Raw genomic sequence first — 19,421 nt, 5'->3', positions numbered from 1 at the left:
CCTTCTGTCCACATCCCCTCCAGCATCTGTTGTTATTAGAGTTCTTGATTATAGCCATTCTAACTGGGGTGAGGTGGTATCTCAATGTTGTTTTGATTTACATTTCTTTTATGGCTAGAGAGGTTGAGCATTTCATTTGTCTATTGGTCATCCTTTTTTCCTCTTCAGAGAAGTTTCTCTTTAAGTCTTTAGCCCACAGCATTGAAATAGAAACAGTAATAAGAGACCTCCCACGTAAGAAAAGCCCAAGACCAGACAGTTTTACAGCAGAATTCTACAAGGCCTTCAAAGCAGAGCTCACACCAATACTCCTTCAACTCTTCAATAAAATTGAAAGAGAAAGTTCACTACTGAACTCATTCTATGAAGCCATGATAACCCTCATTCCAAAATCAGGCAGAGTCTCATCAAAGAAAGAGAACTATGGACCCATTTCTTTGATGAACATTGATGTAAAACTTCTCAACAAAATTTTGGCTTATCAACTTCAACAATTCATCCAAAAAATCATATACCACGATTAAACAGGATTCATTTCAGGGATGCAAAGCTGGTTCAATATATGCAAATCAATTAATATAATTTATCACATCAACAAGAGCAAAGATAAGAACCACATTAGTTATCTCAATAGATGCAGAAAAAAACATTTGACATGATCCAACATCCCTTTATGATGAAGGTTCTGGAACAATTAGGAATCCATGGAACAATCCTCAATACAGTAAAGGCTGTATATGACAAACCTACAGCCAGCATTATATTCAATGGTGAAAGACTAAAGCCATTTCCATAGTGTAGTTCTAAGAATACTGAATGAAAGCAATGAAGAGTTGGTTCCATATTAGAAAAATTAAGGATATAACTAATTTCATTATCAGAATAAAGAAGAAAATTCATTTTATTTCCTCTGTCAGTGTTGAGAAAACTTTTTTTCAGAACTCAATACCCTGATAAAACTAGCAATAAGAGGAAATTTTAATTTCATCAAAGACATTTCTATTAAGTCATAAATAACAAAAATATTCTATATCATCACAACTAGATAATAGATATAGGTAGATGGATAGAGATAGATGATAGACAGACAAACAGACAGGCAGACAGACAGACAGATAGATGATTGATAGATAGATGATAGAATCCCTCTCTAGAAAATGTCAACTATAAGCTCTAATTTTTCAGAACCCTATACAGAGAATAGATCGATGAATAAAATTTAAATGGCTTAGCGATGTACTTTTTAAACATATCTACAAATTCTCTAATAGTCCTCCTACCAAGAAGTATGCCCCATGTCTATTGTCCTTGAACACATGTTAAAGTTGCGTCCAACTAAATGTAGAAGTGGTGTTATACAAGTGGTGTTATGTCATGGAAGACAATGCATCTTCCTGGCTTGTCAGAATACTGGTGCTGGTACTTTAAGTACTTTGTAAGAAATCTTATAACCCTGAGATGTGTGCTCTGAGGAAGTCTAATAGCTCATAGATATGGGAGAATCATAGAAAGCATAACATTGATCAATATGCAGTGTACTCCGTTGGGCGCCCGTGGCTCAGGACTGTAATCCTAGCTACTCAGGAGGCTGAGACCTGAGGATTGTGGTTCAAAAGCCAGCCTAGGCAGAAAAGTCCATGAGACTCTTATCTCCAATTAACCACCAGAAAACCAGAAGTGGTGCTGAGACTCAAAGTGGTAGAACACTTGCCTTGAGCAAGGGGCAGCACCCAGGCCCTGAATTCAAGCCCCATAAACCATAAAAAAAAATCAGTGTACTCATAAACTAACCTGTTGAACTGAAACCCCTTTGTACAATTATTTTAATAATAATAATAAAGTTTGCCCTTTTATTCAAATAATAATAAAGTAGCTCATGGTGATAATACACAAAGACACCCTGAGATTTTACGAAGAAAGAGATATCCATCAGTTCCAAGCTCCCTTGGCTTCTATTGCAGCTCTAGCTTCCATTTTACTGTAACTGCCAGAGAAACCCAAAACCAGAATCTCTTAGGTGATTCATTCTTACAATTTCAAATTAACAAGAACGGCAAGAGATAATAAAAATGATTATAATGGTTTGAACCGCTAAGTGTTGACGTGGTTCTTTTATTCGCCATAGCATGTCAGGATGACCAGAAGTAGCTAATTGTAAAATGTCATAGAACAACAAAGATTATTCAGATAGTAGCTAAAATATAAAGTAGATGGGCATGACAAAAGCCGTAATTTTATTTAATGATATAAAAGGATTTGTAGATAAGTTGGGAATGTCATCTGTGTGGGAAGAGAATATTATGAAATGCCTGATTTCCCAAAACTTTATAATATAATTTTAATGTAACCCCAATCACAATCACAGCAATATATATTTTAAGGTAAACTGGAAAACTAATTCTAACTTTCATCTACAAGAGATTATATTCATGCATAGTGTTTTCTCTGTTTTGACAGGGAACATTTGAACAGCAAGAAAAAATGATCCCTACCAGCTTTACTCATTTTTTGATGAGAACACTTAAACTATACTCATATTTTTTAAGCATACAACACATTGGTATCAACTAAACATACCACAGAGTACCACCAATCTCTTATTTCTTCTGATTGAAAGTTTGTTATGACAAACATCCTGCCAGAAACTTTGATCTGTTTTATCAACTAAATTCTTGGCCCTTAAAATGTGTTAATCCCTTATTAATACATAACAGACACATATACACACATATATCATATAATATACACATGTGTACATTATACATTTTAACAGACATACATGTATATTATATATATGAAAAATGTTGAATAAATAAGTAAATAAATCAGTGAAGCTGAAAAACACATAAAATAAGCCCACATATGGTAAGAGCTTACTACATAATAAAAATGGGTGCTGGCCAGGCACTGGTGGCTCACACCTGAAATCTTAGCTACTTAGGAGGCTGAGTTCTGAGGATCATAATTCAAAGCCAGCCTGGGCACAAAAGTCCATGAGACTCATCTCCAATAAACTACTTAGAAAAAGCCAGAAGTGGTGCTATATTCAAATGGTAGAGAGCTAGCTTTGAGAAAATATCTCAGGGGAGCCCAGGCCTTGAGTTCAAGCCCCAGGATCAGCACACAAAAAATGACGCTTCAAATTGGCAATGAAAGGCTACAGTATTTAATAACAGCGTAGAGAAATTGGACTATAGGAAAAAAAAGATATTGTCTATTTTCTATGCAACACATACACAATTTCAAAATTTTAAAGAATTAAACATAAATAACTATAAGAGATTAGAAATTGAATGAAAATTTGCTAATAACCTAAAACATTTGTTGTAGACAACATTGATAAGAAAGACATAAAACATAAAAGCTATAAATGAAAGATTGTATATTTGACTATCAAAAATTATCAGTTTGACTTTAAAAATTTGAAAAAGGAAATTAAAGCAGATCTACGGAAGTGGAAAAACATCACATGCTCCTGAATAGGAAGGATTAACATCGTGAAAATGGCAATTCTGCCAAAGGCTATCTACAAATTCAATGCAATACCATCAATATCCCATCCTCATTCTTCAATGAAATAGAAGAAGCAATTCAAAAGTACATATAGAACAATAAAAGACCCTGAATAGAAAAAAATAATCCTTAGCAGAAAGAACGGTGCTGGAGGAATAACAATACCAGACTTCACATTCTACTACAAAGTCATAGTAATCAAAACAGCTTAGTACTGGCACAAGAATAGAACTGAAGACCCAGAAATGAACTCACAGACCTATAGCCACCTAATCTTCGATAAGGGGGCCAAAAAATAGAATAGAAGAAAGACAGCCTCTTCAGTAAATGATGCTGGAAACACTGGTTAAACCCCTGTACAAAACTAAAATTAGATCCTTATATATCACCCTGCACCAGAATCAACTCCAAATGGGTCAAAGACCTTGAAGTAAAAGCAGACACCCTGAACAGACTACAGGAAGGAATAGGAGAAACCCTAGGTCTCCTTTGTACAGGCTGAAATTTTCTTTATAGAGACCCAGAAGCACAACAAATCAAAGAAACGTTGGACAGATAGGATTGCATGAAACTCCAGAACTTCTGCATGGCAAAGGACATAGCTAGTAAAATCAATAGAAAGCCCACAGACTGAGAGAAAAACCTTCACTAGCTATATAACAGACAAGGATCTCATATCTAAAATATACTTAGAACTCAAAAAATTAAGTCACCCAAAAACAAACTCTCAAAGAAGCAACTGTCCAATTAATAAGTGGGCTAAAGAGTTAAAGAGAGGAAGAAGAGGAAATAAGAATGGCCAGTAGACACATGAAGAAATGCTCAACTTCTCTGGCCATAAAAGAAATGCAAATCAAAACAACATTGAGATTTCACCTCACCCCAATTAGAATGGCTATAATCAAGAAATCTAGTAAGAACAGATGCTGGAGGGGATGTAGCCAAAAGGGAACCCTACTGCAGTATGGCTATTCCTCAAAAGACTCCACATAGAGCTCCCCTATGACCCAGCAATCCCACTTTTGGGCATTTACCCAAATGATCACAAACAAGACCACACTAAAGCTACCAGCACAACTATGTTTACTGCAGCATTATTTACCATAGCTAAAATATGGAACCAATCCAGATGCCCCTCAGTAGATGAATGGATCAAGAAAATGTGGTACATATATACATTGTATATATGTATATATGTGGTACATTGGAATTCTATGCTTCCATCAGAAAGAACACCACCACCCAATTTGTTAGGAAATGGAAAGACTTGGGAAAAAATCATATTAAGTGAAGTTACCCAGTCCCAAAGAAATTTAGGTCCCATGGTTTCCCTTATTTGCAATAATTAGCATCCATATGGGATAATTTTATCAGATGAGCTGAAAAGCTAATGACCATGTAAGTTGAGGCTAAGTGAAATGAACCCCAAGATATGGACATAAGAGGTTTGTCTTTATTGTTACTGTTTTAAATACACCATGTGATTTTATTATTTTTGTTGTTGTTGTTTCATATCCCCTGTTGCATATCCCCTGTTGTCACAGTACTCAATTTTGTTATCTTGCATCACATATATACATATGTGTAATCTGGGGAGAAGAAGGGGAATAACAAAACGCTGAAACAAGGACACAGGATGACCCATTGCAACGAAGATACCTACTGGAGAGTATATTGGAAATGAACTTTAGAACTTCGGGCGGTGAGAGTGAAGGGGAGATAGGAGTGTGGGAACTGGGGGAGGGAAGGGATAGTGGGACAACAAGGAAGGGAAGGGGTAACAAAGATCAATAAGGAATGTACTTATCGCCTTCCTCATGTAACTGTAACCCCTCTGTACAACATCTTAACAATAAAATAAAAATAAAAATAAATTATCAGTTTGAAAATAGGCACTGCTGGTTCACACCTGTAATCCTAGCTACTAAGGAGGCAGAGATCTGAGGATCATGGTTGAAGCCAGTCCAGGCATAAAAGTCCCCATAGACTTATCTCCATTTAAACACTCAAAAACTGGAAGCAGAGCTGTGGCTCAAACTGATAGAGCACTAACTCTGAGCCAGAGATCAGGGCCAGCACCCAGGCCCTGGGTTCAAGCCCTATGAACGACTTGAAGGCAGACATAGAGGAAGGTTGTGGTTCAAGGCCAGCTCCAGCAAAAAGTTAATGAGACCTGCATTATAACAAAAAAGTTGGCTGAGGTGGCAACTATAAACAGAACTACACAAGAGGCTTAAGTAGGAAGTTCATTGTTTGAAGCTGAAACTAAGCAAAATGGAAGACCTGAAACTAAGCAAAATTGGAAGACCCTATCTGAAAAGTAACTAAAGCAAAAATGGCTTGAAGGTATAGTTTTAGGTGATGCTGTACCTCTTAGCAAGTGTGAGGTTCCTAACTTCACATCCCAGGACCATAAAATATCAATAACTTGTTGATATCTACACATACTAACTAAATATAGTTGAAATATGGAAAATATTTGACACGTACTAGATCCCAAACACAATACATTTCTATTTTAAAAGTCTCCCAGAAATAAGCATAGTGTATAAAAAGACCATTCACAGGGCTGGGAAGGTGGCTCAGTGGTAGAGCACTTGCCTTGCATGCCTGAGGCCCTGGGTTCGATTCCTCAGCACCACATAAGCAAAAAGAAAAAAGCCACAAGTGGCGCTGTGGCTCAAGTGGTAGGGCGTTAGCCCTGAGCTGAAGAGCTGAGGGACAGCTCCCAGGCCCCACGACTGGATCCCACCCCCCAAAAAAAGATCATTCACAGAAGAAACACATGGTGAACTTAAAAAAAAAAAAAGCTACTCCAGCTGGGTGCTGATGGGGCTCATTTCTGTATTCCTAAATACTCAGGAGGCTGCCCTGGCAGGAAAATCTGTGAGACTTGTCTCCAAAACAGGAGAAAGATGGTTAAAATCAAGAATTCTAATAACAACAGATGCTGGAGGGGAACCCTACTGCATTGTTGGTGGGAGTGTAAACTTGTTCACCCACTTTGGAAAGTAGTATGGAGGTTCCAAGACTCCACATAGAGCTCCCCTGTGACCCAGCAATCCCACTTTTGGGCATTTACCCAAATGATCACAAACAAGACCATACTAAAGCTACCAGCACAACTATGTTTATTGCAGCATTATTTACCATAGCTAAGATATGGAACCAACCCAGATGCCCCTCAGTAGATGAATGGATCAAGAAAATGTGATATATATACACAATGGAATTCTATGCCTCCATCAGAAAGAATGACATTGCCCAATTTGTTAGGAAATGGAAAGGCTTGGAAAAAATTATATTAAGTGAAGTAAGCCAGGCCCAAAGAAACATAGGTCTCATGGTATCCCTTATTTGCAATAACTAGTACATGTCTGAGACAAGCAGAAAAGGTCAGATAAGTTGATGTTAGGCGAAATAAACCCCAAGATAAGGACTCAAATGTTTTTTCTTGCTTGCTATTGTTTCTAACATATTTATAAGATGATTTCTTTGTTGCTATGTATGTCCCTCCCCCATGGTATAACCCCTGTTTTTACTGTATTTGATGTTGGTATAATTTGTGGAGGGGAAGGGAAAAAACAAATGGTTTAAATAGGGATAAAAGTGGACCCATTACAACAATGAGATGTACAAGATGCTATGTTGAAAAATGAATTTTACAACTTTGGGGGAGGGGCAGGGGGGAGGAGATAGGAAGGGATGGTAAGGGAAAACAAAGGAGGAGGCAAAAATGCTTGATAAGCAATGTATGCATTACCTTGCCCATGTAGTTGTAACCCCTCGGTACGGTATTTTCACAATAAAAAAGATAAATAATTTTTTTTAAAAAACAGGAGAAAGAAAGAAGTGGCGGTATGGCTAAAGTGGTAGAGTGCTAGTCTTGAGTGGAAAAAGCTGAGACAGTGCTAGGGTCCTAAGTTCAAGCTCCAGTACCACTGCACGCGCGTGCGCGCGCGCGCACGCACGCGCACACACACACACACACACACACTTTATTCCACTTTAGTAGTGATCAGAGAAAAGCAAATTAAATTTAGAGGATAACCTCCCAAATCAGCTGTGGCCAAACCAGGACATATATTCACCATTTGTTACAAATTTGTGTTTTCTAATTTTTCTGCCTGTCCCGGGGCTTGAACTCTGGGCCTGGGAACTGTCCCTGAGTTTCTCTCACTCAAGGCAAGCACTCTACCACTTGAGCCACAGTGCCACTTCTGGTTTTTTTGAGTACTTTGCTGGAGATAAGAGTCTCATGGGGTGTCCTGTCTGGGCTGGCTTTGAACCGTGATCCTCAGAGCTCAACCTCCTGAGTAGCTAGGATTATAGGCATGAACCAACAGCAGCTGGCTAATGCCTATGATCGTAACCATTACTTCTTACAATGTTTTGCATAGCCTACAAACTTGGTAAAAACTCTCTAGAAAAGTTGCCATAAGGAAGGAAATTGGCTTTTCTACGTAGTTTTCTAACTCTTTTTATTTTTCCTTGTCATCAGAACCTTTATTTTTGAGAACATTTAGTCAATGAGGAAAAATTGTTATCCTTAACTGATGGATACATGACCATTGTTCTTTTTTTCACTAGCTTAAATAGACTATTTGGGGACTGAATGTGTAGAAAGGCACATAAAGAATTTATATATACCTTTCTCTCAAGGAGTTCTCAGTCTAGTTGGAAAGATTGAAGTGTAAAAGAAAATCGTTTTAATACTCTAAGCTAGGATTCATGTTAAAAATAAGCACAGTATTCTAAAGGAATAGTGAGAGAAGCAGCAAAGGCTGATTTACTAGTGGTGCCATACAAACTAGGTCTTAAACAGCAGTTTGAGTGAAGTAAGCAGAAAATTGAGGGATGGCATCTCTTTCCACTCTCTCACATTGTTCTCTCCCTATCATGCTGTTTTGTTTTGCTTTGTTTTGTGCTGGTACTTGGGCTTGAACTCAGGGACTCAGTTTTTCTGTTCACAGCTAATGGTCTACTACTTGAGCCACATCCCCTCTCCTGGATTTCTGCTGGTTAATTGTAGATAAGGGTCTAGCAGATCGGTCTTGCAGGGATGCCTTCAAACTGCAATCCTCAGATCTTCATCTGCCTGAGCTGGCTTTAAACCTTGATCTCAGATCTCAGACTCCTGAGGAGCTAGGATTACAAGTGTGAGCCACCAGTGCCTGGCTATGCTGTTGTTTCTTAAAACATGATGGTTCCCACTTTGGAAAGCAGTCTGGAGGGTCCTCAGAAAACCAAATATTGACCTCCCTTATGACCCTGTCATACCACTTCTAGGCATCTACCCTGAACAACAGGAACCAATATACAAGGACACGTGCACCTCCATGTTTATTGCAGCACTGTTCACAATAGCCAGGATATGGAAACAACCCAGATGCTCCAGCACAGATGAATGGATCCAAAAATTGTGGTATCTATACACAATGGAATATTATGCAGCCATTAGAAAGGACAAAATAATGGCATTTGCAGGGAAATGGATGGAGCTAGAAGAAATCATGTTGAGCAAGGTAAGCCAAGAGCAGAGAGACAAACAGCACATGGTCTCCCTGATAAGTGAATGTTAAATCCAAAATGTAAGGTGATACGACAAAATTAACAAGACTTAAGAAACAAAGGACTTCCATTCATCTGGTCGAATAACCCCATGCTGCTGATCACATGTATGGTATATATGTGCAAACCGGAGGGAAACCAGGAGGACGACACAGAACTAGAGGGAATCAGGGAAAAACATACAACAGTGGGACGCATCAGCTGCACTGGACATTGACCAAAATGAACTAAACAACTCAATGGCAGCGATGGGAGGGAGGGAACGAGTGGGAAAGAGGGAACAGCTGATGCTATGCAAAACACCCAGTGTGGAAGAAATAACTGTATTGCAAAGCTCATAGAACTCATAAATGTTATAGGTCATGATAGACAATTTGCCCCATGAAAGTTAGAATGTGTTTGTGACTTTAACTAAGAATCATTATCCCACAATACTGTGAAATTTGGGAAATTATGAAATCACTTAATCACAATAAAGAATTTGAAAAAAAAAACCAACACGGTGGTTCTGTCCCAGGACTCCTCTTACAAGTGTGCTCATTTACCTGCTAAAGTGCCCTGGTAGGAAAGCCCATGAGATTCTTACCTCCAGTTAACCACCAAAAAGCCAGAAGTAGAGCTGTGGCTCAAATGGAAGAGCACTAGCCTTGAACAAAAATCTCAGGGACAGTGGCCAGGGCCTGAACACTATCCCCAGGATCAGCACACACACACACACACACACACACACACACATACACACTCACTCACTCATTCACTCATTCACTCATTGAATCATTTAGGGCATGCCAAACTTAGTTCTAGATATGAGGAATGGGACAGTGAACAAGATTTCTGCCCTCATGGTAGCCTACAAGTCTTGTGAGAGCCAATAGACAATTACCAAATAAAATATTAAGTTCAAATTGTGGCATGTCTTAATGTCTTACAAAGATAGTACAACAGGATAATATGACAGAGAGAATAGAGGTAAAATTGGAGTAGTTAAGATAAGGGTCAGGGGGGCTGGGAAGGTGGCTCAGTGGTAGAGTGCTTGCCTTGCATGCATAGGGCCCTGGGTTCGATTCCTCAGCACCACATAAGCAGAAAAAACCAGAAGTGGCGTTGTGGCTCAAGTACAGAGCGCTAGTCTTGAGCTGAAGAGCCAAGGTACAGCACCCAGGCCCAGAGTTCAGGCCCACAACTGGGAAAAAAAATATAAGGCTCAGGGATCTCTGAGGGGATCACATGTGAATGGGGACTTGAATAATGAGAAGGGTTAAGGCATGCAAAGAACAATCCCAGTGGAGCTAACAGTGAAGAACAGAGGTCTTGAAATAGGAGTAAACTTCATATATTCAAAAGCTAGAAAAGCCAGGTATGGCAGGAAAAGAGTGAATATAAGAGAAAGCAGTTCAAATTAATGTCAAACAAGTAGAGAGAGCAAGTTCATATATGATCTAAAAATCCAAAAGTGGAGGTGTGGCTCAAGTGTTAAGAGTGCCAAACTTGAGTAAAAATGCTAAGAAACAGAAGCCAGGCCCTCACTTCAAGCCTCAGTACTCGCACAAAAATGAGGCTATTTAAAATTGTTCTGCCATCTTAATCCTCAATCTCATTCTTAGATAGAAACTTGCTTTCTTGCCTTCAAACTTTCAAATTTCTAGGCAAACTAAGGACAGAATGCTCCCACATACTGTGGTCTGTTGCTTCTTTGAACCCTGGTTGGACAGAAAACACAGAAGCTAAGGAAACTAAGGTCTGAATGGAGGCTGACAATCTGGGTTCAAATTATGATTCTACCAATTGTTGTGACAAGTAGGGGAGATTTTCCTTATTTTTTTACATCCACTTTCTCATCTATGAAGTAGAAATGAATAATACAACTCACCTCACATACTGTATGAAAAAAAGATAAGATGATGACATGCAAAATGTTTAGCACAGGGGTTGGCACAGAAAGAACACATAATAGATTGTTATTAAAGGAACAGTAGATCAACTGCAAGTGAACTTGTGGGCATAGGCCAATAGGATAGACAAGAAAGGGGAAGGAAAATAGTTCTTACAAATCTCCAACATACTCTAGGTCTCAGTTGTACTTTCCTTTGACAGATTAAGGAGCTGAATGGAGTAGAAGAACAAATCTACTACAGGCCTGCATTAAAGATACAAGATAAAATGATCTCTCTTCTTACTAAGTTGGCCAGCCTTTGCAAGTGAGTAACAAAACTTATTTTAAATTGGATCATGAAGACATAAAAATTACAAGACATACCAGAACTAATATGTTAAAATGCAATTACAACTTAAGAAGTCTATGTGTTCATATGAGACTATTCACAAAAATCTAGAGAAGCAGGAACGATGTGATTCTAATTTTGCAGAAGGAGGAAAAGGACACCTGTGTGTAATTGAACATAAGCCCATGGAATGTATTTGGAAGGCTTTATATAAACTGACATAATAGAAGTGACTCCTAGGGGAAAAAACAAGTGAGCAAAAGATATGGAAGGGCAATTTAATTTCCTTTTATTACATTTCATTTTTATGCCATGGGTATATTTAAGATTGTTTGGCAAATAAATCTCAATTTAAATGAAATCAAATTAAATTAACAACTCAGAGCTCATTTCCTTAGGGAAGATCTAGGGAAATTTCAGGATGTACTCAACACCAGTTAGTGTATAAAGTTCATGATTTGGGATAGATAATAGTGGATGGGTTTGAAAAGTAAGAGGTAAGCAAAAGACAGTCTAACACTTAAGGAAAGCATTTTTTCCTGTCTCTAAGATTTTGGAAAGGAAATGATTCAGATGCTTTACCTGTGATGTTACTCTTCAAAAGAAATTTCTATGAACCTCTGGAAAGATGGTGGCATCATCACAGTTAAACTCCCTAGGTATCTCTGACCAAACAGATATTTAGGGTCCCAGCACAGACTTCACCTCAAGAGATCCACTCATTCTAATATAGAAGAAATCTCACCATAGAAATGCAAAAGCAGAAATCAGTGAAGATTTCAGAAGCAGCATGCTTGAGTGGCTTCAGCCATGACCTGAGCTATCCCAGACAGCATCGGGAGACCCAGAAGGACACACCTGGAGAGCCTCCAATCAAACCTTAAACAGAGGACCACTCTAATACTGAAGAAATCACACAGCACTGTGGAAACAGTGGCTACACAAGGAAAGAAACTAGCACAGATCTCAGAAGCAGCGTGTGGACCCCTACTGAGAGGCTGCTGCTGCTACTGCACTGCACAGAGGAGAGAGACCCATCTGAAACACCACACCACAGGAAGAAGAGTTTAAGACCATCACATCCACACACAGCGGTCCCTCACTAAGCACATATATAAAGAAAACAGAAACAGCTCAAGTAAATAACCTCACGATGCAAGGAAAACTGCTAGAAAAACAAGCACAAATCAAACCTAAAACTACTACATGGGGAGAGATAGCAATGATTATGGTAGAAATCAACAAAATAGAAACAAAAAATATATACATAAAATCAATGAAACAAAAAGCTGGTTTTTAAAGTAATACAAAAATTTTGAGAGGTCAAATTAGTAGTATTTATTGGAAAGCTGCCAACTGCAGGTGGACTTTTGTCACAAACACCTGAAGCCCTTTCAAAGGCCTAAACCACATAACCAGTGTGAGAAATTAAACCTAACGATAGTGTTATTCATAGGCACAGCAAACTGGATGTGAATACTAAATCTAACTAAAGTGTTACTCACAGGCAGAGCAAACTAGATGAGGATACCTAATCCTAACAAAAGTGTTATACACTGGCAAAGCAAACTGGATGAGGATACTTAATCTTAACAAAACTGTTATAATAAGCAAAGCCAACTCTACAGGGGAACAATCAGGAGCAATCAGGACCCCAATTATCTAAGGGAAACAAGACTTTCTTGGAGCTTAACAACTCAGGACATATCTACAATCTAAAGAATGTCCTCTATCACTTCTAGAGTTCTCAAAAAGTCCCCCTCTTCTATTAAGATGCCAAGATGGCTAGGCACCGATGGCTCAGCCTGTAATCATAGCTACTCAGGAGGCTGAGATCTGAGGATTATCGTTCAAAGCCAGCCCAGGCAGGAACTTCCATGAGACTCATATCTCCAATTAACCACCAGAAAACCAGAAGTGGTACTGTGGCTCAAGTGATAGAGTGTTTGCCTTGAGCTGAAGAGCTCAGGGACAGTGCCCAAGCCCCGAGTTCAGGGCCCACAACCAACAAAACAAAACAAAAAAACAAAACAATAAACAAAAAACCCCAAAGATGGTGCTACTTAGATCCAGTGTCCATATTTCATTTCCCACTGGTGTTATAAGAATAACATTGTCCCATTTGTTAGGAAATGGAAAGACTTGGAAAAAATTATATTAAGTGAAGTAAGCCAGGCCCAAAGAAACATAGGTCCCATGGTTTCCCTTATTTGCAATAACTAGTATATGTCTGAGACAAGCAGAAAAGGTCAGCTAAGATGATGTTAAGCAAAATGAACCCCAAGATAAGAATTCAAGTGGTTTTTTCTTTCTTGCTATTGTTTCTAATATATTTATAAGGTACCACGGGATTTTTTTGATGCTTTGTATGTCCCTCCCTCACAGTATAACCCCTGTTTTCACTGTATTTGATGTTGATATAATTTGGGGAAGGGAAGGGAAAAAAATTGTTTAAATGGGGATACAAGTGGACCCATTGCAACAATGAGATGTATAAGATGGTACGTTGAAAAACGAACTTTACAATTTAGGTGTGTGGGGGGGAGTATAGCTGTAGAGATGGGAGGGAAGGGATGGTAGGGGGAAAACAAAGGAGTTGGCAACAATGCTTGATAAGAAATGTACTCATTACCTTGCTCATGTAATTGTAACCCCTCTGTATGGTATTTTCACAATTAAAAAAATCATTGATTTCCTGATTTCCCTTCAAACCATGGGCGTAACTGAATTATAACATCATTTCTTAGCTCAGACACCCTTTGTGGTCTTAACATGTGGGGATTAACATTATCAACTGGGAGAAAAGAATGCAAAACAAGTAATAGTTTCGAGAGGGCAAAGGTTCTAGACAATTAACAGACCACTTGCAAGGTTAACAGAAAAAAAAAAGAAGAGAGGAGACTCAAATCAATAAGATCAGAGATGCCACAGAAAACATTACAACAAACATCCAAGAAATCCAAATGATTATAAAGGACTACTTTCAAAACCTATACTCACAAAAGAAGGTGAACCTAGTAGAAGTGGACAAATTTTTTGAAACATACAAACTACCTAAACTGAATCAAGAAGATATAAACCAACCTAAAAAGCCTATAACACAGAGAAAGAGGAAGTAATCAGAAGTCTTCCAACAAGGAAAATCCCAGGCCCAGATGGCTACACCACTGAATTCTTTAAGATCTTTAAAGGAAACCTAATACAAATAAGCTTCTCAAGGTTTTCTGTGAAATAGAAGCACAGGGAGTAATTACAAATTCATTCTATGAAGTCAGTACCACATTCATCCCCAAACTAGGTAAGGATCCAACCAAAAGAGAGAACTACAGATCAATTTCTCTGAATATAGATAAACATAGATGCAAAGCTCTTCAATATATTTTAAAAATCATACCTTATGACCAAGTAGGCTTCATCCCACAGATGCAAGGCTGGTTTAACATACGCAAATTAATAAATGTAAATCACCACATCAACAAAGCCAAGGACAAAAACCACATGATTATCTCAAAAGATGCAGAAAAGGCCTTTGACAAAATACAACATCCATTCATATTAAAAGCTTTGGAGAAACTAGGAATAGAAGGAACATTCCTTGAAACAATAAAGGTTATATGTGACAGACCAACAGCCAGCATCATACTAAATGGGGAAAAACTAAAACCATTTCCCCTAAAATCAGGAAAAAGGCAAGGATACTCCTCTCTCCACTCCTCTTCAATAGAGTTTTGGAATTCTCAGCCAGAGTAATAAGGCAAGAAAAGGACATAAAAGGGATTCACATAGGGAAAGAAGAAATCAAACTATCCCTATTTGCAGATGACATAATCTTTTACCTAAAGGACCCAAAAAACTGTACCCCTAAGCTCCTTGAGCTGATCAATCACCTCAGCAAAGTAGCAGAATATAAAATTAACCCATAGGAAGCGACGCTATGGCTGAAGTAGTAGAGCGCTTGCCTTGAGCTGAAGAGCTGAGGGACAGCGCCCAGGCCCAGTGTTCAAGCCCCACAACCCACAAAAAAGAATTAACCCACAAAATCAGTAGCTTTTCTGTATACCAACAATGTACAAGCAAAAGGGAAATCATGAAAATAACCCCATTTACAATAGCTTCAAGAAAATAAAATACCTAGGAATTAACCTAATCAAAGATATGAAAGATCTTTATAGTGAAAACCATAAAAATCTAAAGAAAAAAATCAAAGAGGATACCAGGAAATGGAAAGACCCTCCATTTCATGAATAGGTAGAATCAATATTGTGAAAACGGCCATACTGCCAAAAATGATATATACATTCAATCAATCCCTGTCAAAAATCCCAGTGACATACTTAACTGAAATAAAGAAAACAATCCAAAAATTCGTAGGGAACAAGAGACCTAGAATAGTAGCCAAAGCAATTTTAGGCAAAAGAATCAATGCAGGTAGTATCACAACACCAGATTTCAAACTCTATTACAGAGCCATTATAAGAAAAACAGCTTGGTATTGGCACAAAGATAGACCCAAAGATCAAGATCAGATTAGAAGATCCAGAAATACAATCACATACTTACAATTACCTGATATTCGACAAAGGAGCCAAAGACATACAGTGGGAAAAACATAGCCTCTTCAACAACTGGTGTTGGGAAAACTGGGCAACCATATGCAGAAAACTAAGAGTAGATCACTGCTTGTCACCATAAACTAATATTAATTCAAAGTGGATCAAAGACTTCAATGTCAGACGTGAAATTCTGAAACTACTGCAATATAGAGAACTTACAGGTATAGGCAGGAACTTTTTGAATAGAGTCCCAGAGGCATAACAGGTAGGACAGAGACGTGTACTACATTAAAATAAAAAGTTTCTGCACAGTTAAGGGCATAGTTACCAAACTAGAAAGACAGCCAACATATTGGGAAAAGGTCTTTACCAGCAATACATCAGACAAAGGCCTAATATCCAAATATACAAGGAGCTCAAGAAACTAACGCCTCTCAAAATTAATACGCCATTACTGAATGGGCAAGGGAGCTAAGGAGAGACTTCTCATAAGAAGAGGTAAGAATGGCAAAGAAACACATGAGGAAATGTTCATCATCACTGGACATAAAGGAAATGCAAATCAAAACAACCCTGAGATCCCATCTCACCCTAGTTAGATTGGCCAATATTTTATTTATTTTTTTAATTTAATTTAATTTTATTTGTGAACATACTGTACAGAGGGGTTACAATTGCATGGGAAGGATAATGCGTACATTTCTTACCAAGCATTGCAGCCTCCTCCTTTGTTTACCCTTCACATCCCTTCCCAGCCTCCCCCCCCCCCCCCAATCCCAATCCTTCTCCTTCCCCCCCTTCCCCCCCCTTCACCGACGTTGTAAAGCTCGTTTTGGACATGACAACTTGTACTTCTCATTGTTGCAACAGGCCACCTGTACCCTTAAACAACTGGTTTTTCCCCATCTCCTCCACAAGTTATACTGACATCAAATATAGTGAAAGCAGGGGTTATACTGTGGGGGAGGGACATACAAAGCAACAAAGAGATAATCTAGTATATGTATAAGTCAAGCGGAAAAGGTCAGATAATGTGATGTCAGGAAAATGAACCCTTAGATATGTATTTTAATGTTTTTTTTCTTTCATGCATGTCTTTCTAACGCATTTATAAGATTGGCCAATATTTTAAATTCGAACAGCAACAAATGCTTTCAGAGATGTGGGGGAAAAGAAACCCTACTGTGGGAATGCAAACTAGTACAACCACTCTGGAAAGCAGAGTCATACTACTCCTAGGCATCTACCCTAAGCATCATGAAAGAGGATATGATAAAGACACCTGCATATCCATGTTCACTGACACACTATTCACAATAGCCAAGATATGGAAACAACCAGATGCCTCACAGTAGATGTGTGGATTCAAACAATGAGATAGGTATATACAATGGGATTTTATACAGCCATTAGAAAGAATAATGTCATTTGTATGGAAATGGATGGAACTAAAACAAATCATGTTGTGAGGTAAGCCAAGATCGGAGAAACAAACAGTGCATATTCTCTCTGATATGTGGAAGTTAAATTTTTTTTGGGGGGGGGTCCGGTCGTGGGCCTGAACTCTGGGCCTGGGCACTGTCCCTCAGCTCTTCAGCTCAAGGCTAGTGCTCTACCACTTGAGCCACAGTGCCACTTCCGGCTTTTTTTTTTTTTTGCTTATGTGGTGCTGGGGAGAATCAAACCCAGGGCCTCATGCATGCAAGGCAAGCACTCTACCACTGAGCCACCTTCCCAACCCCATGTGGAAGTTAAATTTAAAATGCACTAGAGTCTGAAAAATTACACAGGATTCTAGATTCTCACATACAGTGAGACCAAAGAGGGTAGTCTTAGGAGAAAATTACAAACGTGCAACACTAAGCACCTCTTCATATGTATATAAAATAATATACATACTGAAATGAACTCTGAATATGGAAACAAAGGACTTTTTTTCTAATTTATTGTTCTTTTAGAGGTACTATACAGCAGGATTACCTTTACATATCTCAGGTAATAGTACATTTCCTTTCCAATTGTGTCATCTGTTCCCTCATTCTCTCCCATTCCTTCCTTCCCATTTCCACCTACAAGTTGCACAGTTCACTTTCATCAATGTTCAGTACAGCCACTCTGCTCCACTGCTCCACTTTTTCACCCCTTTTCCTCTGATTCTGTGCCTTCTCCACCCTTCCACAGATGTGCATGTGAGTACACTCTATACAAGGTAAATACAGTCATCAGAAATGGAAAAAACAAATTAAGAAAAAAGTCACTTGTTTCCATATCTTTGAGTTCATTTCAGTATGTATATTATCTTATATACATATGAAGAGGTGCTTGAGCATTATATCTAGGATTTTTTTGTTTTTTTTTTCTTTTTCTGATGATTCTGTATTCTTTACTTTATATATGGTGTACTCCCATGCACATCTGTGGGAGGTCAGCTAGAGGGGAGGGCACAAAATCAGAGGAAAAAAGGGTGAAAAGTACAGCAGTGGAGCAGAGTGACTGCACTGGACATTGATGAAAGTGAACTGTGCAATTTGTGAGTGGAGATGGAGGGAGGGACTAGGAGGAAATTGCAGGAACCGATGACACTGTACTAAAGGAAATGTACTCATTATCTGAAGCATGCAAAAGTAACCCCTCTGGATATCACCTCTATAATAACAATAAAGTAAATTTTAAAAAAGAAATTTCTATGAGAAAACCATAGTTTAAGAAAACCAAAAGTTTAAGAATCATGTTCTAGAATGCTTGAAGCACATAGAGAGCAAACTGAACCAAATAAATGAGAATAGGGCTTTAGACACTGAGTGACCAATAGTGACCCCCTCAAGGAATGATTGCTGGAATGAGAAGTGACAAAAGACATTTCTACAGAAGAGCCTAATACTTTTTTTCTCAAGTATATAAGAGAAGGGGATCAGGAAAGGGAAGAGAGGGTTATAGGAGGGGTCATTATTATCACAGGCAGGTATATGCATGAATGGAAATGTCATAGTGTGAAAGCCACTAATTAGTATAGCTAATAAGATTTAGCTGGGGGCCAGTGACTCACATTTGTAATTCTAGCTACTCAGGAGGCTGAGAGCTGAGAATCATGGTTCAAAGCCAGCCCAGGCAGAAATATTTGTGAGACTCTTTAATAAATTACTCAGGGACAGAAGTGGCACTGTGGCTCAAGTGGTAGTGCTCAGGCCCTGAGTTCAAGTCCCAGGACCAGCAAAAAAAGACTTGATAACTATGATAAAAAGTATAATTACCCATCTTAGCAGATATTATAATAACCTGTGGAGCTTTGAAAATGCTTGTATCCAAGTCATACTCTAATGTAATCAGAAACTCTGTAAGTGGGATGTAGCCACTGATAAGTTTCAAAGCCCTCCAGGAAACTTCATTGCAAAGCCAAGTTTGAAAATCATTGCAGTATTTTTTGTGTACCAGTATTGGGACTTGAACTCAAGGCCTCACAACTCTCACTTGGCTTTTTCACTCCAAGCTGACATACAACCAGTGGAGCCACACCTCCACTTGTAGCTTTCTGCTGATAAATAGTAGATAAAAATGTCATGTT

The sequence above is a fragment of the Dipodomys ordii genome, unplaced genomic scaffold (genome assembly GCF_000151885.1).
Source record: "Dipodomys ordii isolate 6190 unplaced genomic scaffold, Dord_2.0 Scaffold219, whole genome shotgun sequence".
NCBI lineage: Eukaryota > Metazoa > Chordata > Mammalia > Rodentia > Heteromyidae > Dipodomys > Dipodomys ordii.
The sequence above is the reverse complement of the archived record's forward strand: the minus strand, read 5'-3'. Positions refer to the sequence as shown.